This window comes from Cupressus sempervirens, chromosome 1, assembly GCF_028749045.1.
Source record: "Cupressus sempervirens isolate cs-2001-9-10 chromosome 1, ASM2874904v1, whole genome shotgun sequence".
In the NCBI taxonomy this organism is placed as follows: Eukaryota; Viridiplantae; Streptophyta; class Pinopsida; order Cupressales; family Cupressaceae; genus Cupressus; species Cupressus sempervirens.
In genome coordinates, this window is record NC_143118.1 from 242,460,234 (window position 1) to 242,468,148 (window position 7,915).

Here is a 7,915-nt window from a genome sequence, read left to right on the forward strand (position 1 = left end):
ATTTTTTACCTCCTATTCATCCTCTTTTTCCTGCTATAATGGTAGCTAAATCTTTTGATCCAAAATATTTTTGTCAATATCATCACTAGAATGGTCATGATACTGAGAAATGTTATTCTTTAAAATATAAGGTTCAGGACTTAATTGATTCTAATGATTTATCTGTTGATAATTTTGATAGTAGTGGGAATAAATTTTTTTCTCCTCCCAATCAAAATTTTCAAATCTATATGAATCCTTTACCTACACATGATACTAATACTATTTCTCAGCAATCTTCTATGGATATTGTGTATGATTTGAAGATGGATGATCTTAGGCATGTGGTTAATCAAGTGGAGCATGTGGTTCCATCTGTATCTCCACCTCAATCTCAACATCTACTTCAATTTCAAGTTTAAGCTCCATCTCAACTGAAACCGAAGCCTCAACCTAAACCTTGACAACAACCTAAGAAAAAATGACATCAGGAACTTTTGATTACCTTTGATGATATTGAGACTATTAAAGCTCTTGATGGTCCCCTTTATAGTTACGCTAATATTGCTGAGATACCCACTCATGGTTGTCTTATTGATCCTACCTCCATAGTCAATGTTATTACCAAAGAAATTATTTTTATGAAAAGTTTGCAATGTGATTTTTATAATAAATTAGATGTATGGGTTCAAACTTGTAATATTTTTCTTTATCCATCATTTGGTTCTATTGATTTACCAGTTGAACTTTGTGGAAAGATTCTGATCAATTTCAAGTTAAGCTTGGTTTTTACCATGGTTAAATTCTATGCATATTGTTGCTTCACCTATTCATAAATGTCTTAAGTTTTTTTTATGATGATTAAGTGAAGATGGTTAATCATAGCTTATACCATACTTCTAGGCCTAGGGATGCCACTACCATTGACTTCTTTTGGCCTTCATTACCTAATTCATGTCCTCTTTGACCTAATCATCTTTTCCATTCATATTAAGTCTATAAGTAGCAAAAGATTCTTGAGTTAAGCTTACCTCCTATAGATCTTAACCGTGGTCTTTTTCCTTCACCTTCCATAGCTTCTTTATTTATGGCTTCTACATCTATTAATCAAGATCCTCCTATTGCTTGTCAGTCTCCTATTAATATTGTTAATCCTCCTATTGAACCTTTGAAGGACTCAATAATTGTTCCTCCTAGTTCTCAACACATTTTAAGTAAGGAAAAATGCAACTGATTTGCTAATGAAAGCCATAAGAAGCATTGCACTCAAGCTAAATCTTGTAATTATATTCTTAAAAAATCTTTATCTTCTTTGGATACAAATATTCATGATGTGTTAGAAGAAGTTTTTATTAATAATGATTATAAGTTACCTAATTCTAATGATTCCATTCGTATCTTAGATCTTATTTTGATTAATCTAGATGATGAAGATACTTTTGATGATACTGATGATGTTAATGATGAATATGAAACTATTGACATTGATGTTGACTTACCTAAAATGCTTTCCTCACAATTGGCACTTACACCTATTATTGAACATTGTGATTCTCAAGATGATCTTAGTTTGGAAATGTATATTATTCCTACTATGTTGGATATAGTCCCTCTTGCGAGTTACCCACCTTCCCTAAATGATATAAAATGAGATGGACAGAGTAGGTGACCAACTTGATTGGATTATCTTTTATGATAGTTTTTGTTGTGTGTTTTTCTATTGTACTATATTTCTCCTATGATATGTTTGCTAAATGTTGTTAGATTCTTTTATACAATCTTTGTTTTTTTGTTGGTACAAGGTGATAAAAGAATCAAACCTATTGTATTATTCCTATTTATGTATCTCTATTCTTCCATATTTTGTTTCATGTTATGTTGTACTTGTGCTATTGTTCATATATGTTTTTTTGTGTAATCTATTTGGATTCATGACATGGTAGCACTGATTCTTTTTTGTCTCTAGGTCATGGTTTGAAAAGATTATTCTTTGTATTTCTTATGTGATCTTTCCTCTCTTATGATTGTAGTTCTACTTTCTTTGGGAAATAATGTCAATTCATTTGAAATAATATCATATATATTATCTTATGATCATACTGACCTCATAGTAGATAGATCCCTTCTGTTTTCTCTGTATGTTTATGTGGTATTTCTCTTGATTTGTCTTCATTTGGGGGCATCTCATAGTGGAAATGTAATCAATGGAGTTGTTTATGTTTCTGTCAAAGACATTGCTCCTGTTAAAGTGTTAGCAATGACTTTAATGTGGGGGTATACACTCTTCTCACTTATTGCGCGCGCGCACACACACACACACACACACACACTTTTCAATACATATATATTATTTTTCAAGATAAATTTTCTCCATTTTCAGATTAGTGACTAATCCTTAAAGCATGGATTTATATTTTAGGATCTCTTGATCCCTTCTATTTCAAATATTATTGGTCCCTTAAGGTCGAAGGTGTCCTTAAGATTGGATCTCTTTTGGTTTTACTCTTATAGAACATAATATTCTTGAGAGTGAATCCAAGATGGGTTGTCTAGTGAGTAGCCACATTCACTAGGCAGTTCAATTCCATCTTTCCAATTGTGTAGTTTCCTTGTGCGATTCACAATGGGACATAGGTTCTCATTGGATGAGATAATCTCTCTCTCTCTCTCTCTCTCTCTCTCTCTCTCTCTAGAGATGTCTCTCTTATTGTGATCTTGGAGTTGATGAAGACTTGAGTCTTTAGGGGCTTGAGGATTTCTTTATCCCTTTGATTTTAATAAGATTATCTTTTTTTTATGATGTACTTTACCAAGAGTTTGAATTGAGTCCATACTCTTGCTAAAGTGGGGTCTCAATGTATCATCTTAAAATGGAAGCACTTTCATGTTAAGAGTATTTATCCCTCTAAGTAAGTGGTCTAGGGTCATGTCAAGCACCTTGAATGGGTATTTGTATGGATCTATCTATTCTCCCCTTGTTCTACTTCTCTCTCTCTCTCTCTCTCTCTCTCTCTCTCTCTCTCTCTCTCTCTCTCTCTCTCTCTCTCTCTCTCTCTCTCTCTCTCTCTCTCTCTCTCTCTCTCTCTCCCCATTTCTAGCCTATTTTTGACAAACTGCTCTATAAAACTGAGGAATTTGGCCTCTAGGTCAAGGATGACCTTTTGGGTTAAGGCCAATCTCGACCCTTCAAGGGTGACCTTGACCTTGACCTAAAGTAGGGTCAACCTCATCCCTGACCCTAGGTCCCATTTTCAATTTTTGGGAGTTTTCAGATCTTAGTCTTTAGAAAGTTTCTTTTTTCACTTTTGGGTCAGATGTTTCAGGTTTTAGAATGGTAGACTCTTAAATTAGATTTAATCTAGGTCCATTCCTTGGGGTTAAGGTTAAATGGGGTTTAATGCTCCTATGTCGACCTTCTCTAGGAGTTAGTGTCTTAGATCTCTATATAAGAAAGCCTTCTTCCCTCATTTTGACATCCATATATTTCATAAGAATGTCTACTTTTCTATGAACTAGGAGCTACCCTTTATGAAGTGAAAATATACTAGCATTCAAGAATTCAAGTGTTCAAGCATCCAATTCATCAAGGAGGTCCATTGTAAGCCATTGAAGGATCTAATCTCTATGGAGCCCTCTTGTTGAAGATTTATTTATCCATATTCATCCAAGCCTTTTCCTATGCAAAGATACATTCAAGATTGGTGTTGAATATCTAATGAAATTAAGTAGAGGCATCCTACATACATTTCTACATTCATTTGGAGCATCTGTACTAGTGGATTCGAGGATTCAAATCCTCCACAAGGATTTCAACATAAGCAAGGTGAATAGGTCCATTTACTTTGTTTATACATATATTATTTCAATTATATTTCTAGGTTAATTGCAAAGTGGGTTTTGACTGAGGCAACCCCCCCAATAAACCATTTTCCTTGTAGATACAGGTGTGGAACAACAATTTTGAGAGCAAATTTGGATACCCTTCATCGAACTTGTGAGATCCACAAGCAAAAATTTTGTCGAAGCAATACAGGTTAAGGTCAACTTTTTGGGGTACAATTATGCCCTAGGGTAAGATTGTGCCCCACCAATAGGGTCAAGCTTGACTTCCCTTCAAAAAGACAAAAGATTTTTGGTTTTGTCTCTCTTGACATTTCCAATTCGAAACAATTTGCAAAATTCCCCAAAACTGTACACAAACATTAGAGATCAACATTTTCCAAATTCAATGTTATTATTTTTCTTTTATCTATTTTAGGATTTAAGAACATACTCCCCTCATAATAGAAATAAGATCATTGAACCTTTTTTCACCCTTTTCTCCATCACTTGATCCATTTCGGCATTGAACTCTTTTTTGTGCTTAATCAATTTGGATCATTCCTCTTGGAAATTAGGGTTGAGAAGAGGTTTCCATTTTCTTTCTATTCACATTTTTTTCAAGTTTGATATTTCTTTTTTGCATGTCTTACAGTCCACCAACAAATTTTGAAAACACATGCTTACCAGTTGGATATTGAGCCAACAAATTGTAAGAATAATCATGCCAAAAGAGCATAAAAATTATTGGTGCACGATCATCATCTTTTTATGTTTTTTTTTGTCATGATTTTTCTTTCTTTAAAAAAATTCTCATTAGAATGAAATTCCAAATTAATCAAGTAGCTGATCCAAAATTTATTGTAATTGGTTGAGGTATGTTTAAATACATTATTTGACATGTTATTAATTGTTACATTTTTATGTGCTAGTGTTAATGAATGTTAGATGTTAGCTTCAGATATTATGAGATTACTTTATGAATGCTCATAATGTTTTTTACTTCATGTGATATGAATGTTACATTTTATTAATGGATGAAAGAATGAATGAAGGTTAGATGTTAATGGGGAACTTAGAGTTATGTTGGGAGGGGAGAGGGGGTGGGACATGAAACCTTATTAGTTTAAGATATACTTCTCTCCTCATTATTCATATTTTACATCTCTTTATTATGCATTTAAGACTTTCTTTCTTTATCATTCAATAAAATTTATCTTTTGTATGGATGACTATCACAGAGTAGCAATTTTGTTAGCTTCAACATTTGCACTATCGTAGTCAATCAACAGTATGCATCCATTATTTATGCACCAAGAATGAAAGATATGTAACTATATCAATTGTAACTATAATTCACAAAAACTACAAATGAGTAGTTTCCACAATAGTTTCTTATACTTTTGAGCTTCTCTTATACTATGAAATCAGAAATCTAGTTACTCAAATATCAAGCCAATGATATTGTAATTTTTAAAGTCATCTTACATATTCATCTATAAGTCTTATGAAATGTTGTTTTTCTTATAAAATTATCTTACATATGTTGTTGAAAGATGTCTTTCATGGGATCATGGATCTATGCATTATATGACATGGGAAATATAGTCACATAAATAGGAGTCAACAAAAGAGACTGACTAGAGAAACAAAAACACACCAAAAATATGGGAGGAAAAAAGATAATTAAAAAAATACTTCAAAAATAAATATCTAATTGAATATATACCACATACAAAATAAATAGGATAGCACACCCCTTTGCATAGAATGAGTTGAATACAAGTTTCATGTGAGGGGGGAATATAAAGGACATCATCATTGTACAGAAAAATGAAATTTGCTTCCATTATACATGCAATTGAAATGTAGGGTTGATGGAGATAACTATGATGGTAGGTATATAATTTTAGGTCATATTTATAAGATAGAGAAGAAAGTAAAAATTTATCTCTTAGTTCTCTCATGACACCTGTCAACTTAGAGAATAAAGTTTATAACTTGTACAAGAAATGACTATTTTGTAGGGATTCTCATTCCCATTTTCTGGTTTAATCTTCTACAATGTTTGAAGCAAACATGGGTGTAATTTTGTAGGATCAAGCCTCCTATTACCATTAAAGATTTTTAAAAAATCAACTTGCTTGGGATCATCTAGATCTTTATTTTCTTGAAGAGAAGCTATAGTAGAATGGACATCATCATTGTTGTCAATTGTTGATTTAGTCAAATGGTCATCTGAAAAGAATTAGTTCTTTCTTCCATCTCTTCTTTCAATATTCCTCAATTTTGGAAGGAGAGAAGGATGAATCTTTTCTAGATCCAACCTTCATCCACTATAGAAACTCTTCAAGAAGCTAATTTATTTAGGATCAATGAGAATATGATTTTTTTGATAAATAGGTGTAGATGATGGAATACTTCCTTTACTAATTTAGATGAAAGATATATTTCAACAAGGCATTCCTTATCATCCATAATGTTCTTTCATACATTACTTATTATTCTAAATGCTTTGAACTTGCAAATCACACAAGTGCTCTTTGTTTGAAATTTGACGACCTGCACAAAGTATAATTGTGTTAGGCAAATGATTTGGGAACTAACAATCTTCATGTTGGTAGTCACAGTATAGTATTCTCCTACCTTAAACCAATTTTTTAAGGCTTGGCTTGAAAATTATAGAAAGTTTATAAAACAATGCACAAATAATTAGATGAGGAATTTTGTTTGCACAAGTGGAAAATATCCATCTCAAAGTCACATTTTTGGAATGAAAATCAACTTAGAGACATTTACATAAGAAATTGACATAGTCTCTTGTGTAAATGTCTTGAGGTTGATTTTCATTCCAATATTGTGATTTTAAGCTAGATATATGCCACATGTACAATTGACACTCCTCATTTAATCATTTGTGTGCTATACTTTTCTACAATTTATAGTCAAACCTTAAAAAATTAGTTTACTATAGGAAAATACTATACCACTATCAACATGAATATTGTTAATTCATGAATCACTTATCTAATACAATTATGCAATGCACAATTTGTTGAAATTATGACATTAATGTAATAATCATCAATGCATATTCTGATGACATTGTCATACACCTGATGATAGTGTTGTTGTAACTTCAACTAAATTCTATCATTATATCAACACATGCCAACAAATGTTTCAATGAGGATGCCATACCCCCGATGATAGTTTTGTCAATTGTACATGATTCAAGTTAATCTCATGGCTTTGACTTCCCCATAGTCTTTGTATAGAAAAATGTATCGAGTGTCTGATGATGTTTAGTCCTATTAAAATTTTTGATGCCCATTCATTGATGACTTGTTTCGTCTGGATTTAGAAATTTTTTTGTCAAATGGTACGATGAACTAATGTTAGAAATTGGTGCAAAATATTGTAGTGGAGAAAGACTCACATGAAGTGAAAGGTTAGGAAGATCAACACTTAGAGGAGTGGAGACTATTGGGTTGAAGAAGGAGATTGTTGAAAATAGATTGATACAAGTATGATAAATGTGTGTCAATCATTATTTTTTCATTGATGTCAAACCTGCTATTTGCTAGTAAGACAACTACTTACATGGTTTGAGTACTATCACTTATTTGATTGATGAAGATGATTTGATCAAAAGATGTAACAATAGCACCTAGAGGAAAGGTTGAGTTATGCTCTAAAAAGGAGTACAATAATTAGCTAAGATAGTGGTAACATAGTGCATTGATAATCTACTTAAGGTTGCAAAAGATTGGTTACACTAAGAAAGTTTAGAAGAACAAGTATAACAAAGTTTTTCTACAAAGCTTGACCAAGTAGATAGTAGGTGCCAAGAAAAGTTAGTGTAAATTGAGCAGAAAATTAGTTGGAGCCAAGTAAAAGTTTATTTTAGTGTATGCCAAGTAACACGGTGGATGTTGAGTAAAGTTTAGTTGATGCCAAGCACCAATGAACTTTAGTTCATGCCGAGTGATTTTACAAAGGATGTCAAGCAATGCAGTATGTGTTCAACATTAGAAGCAAGTTAATTGCAAGTGTTAGCATTATTTGAAAGATTGTGAATTTGATAGATCTAAGATGACGAGTTTATTTTCTTGGA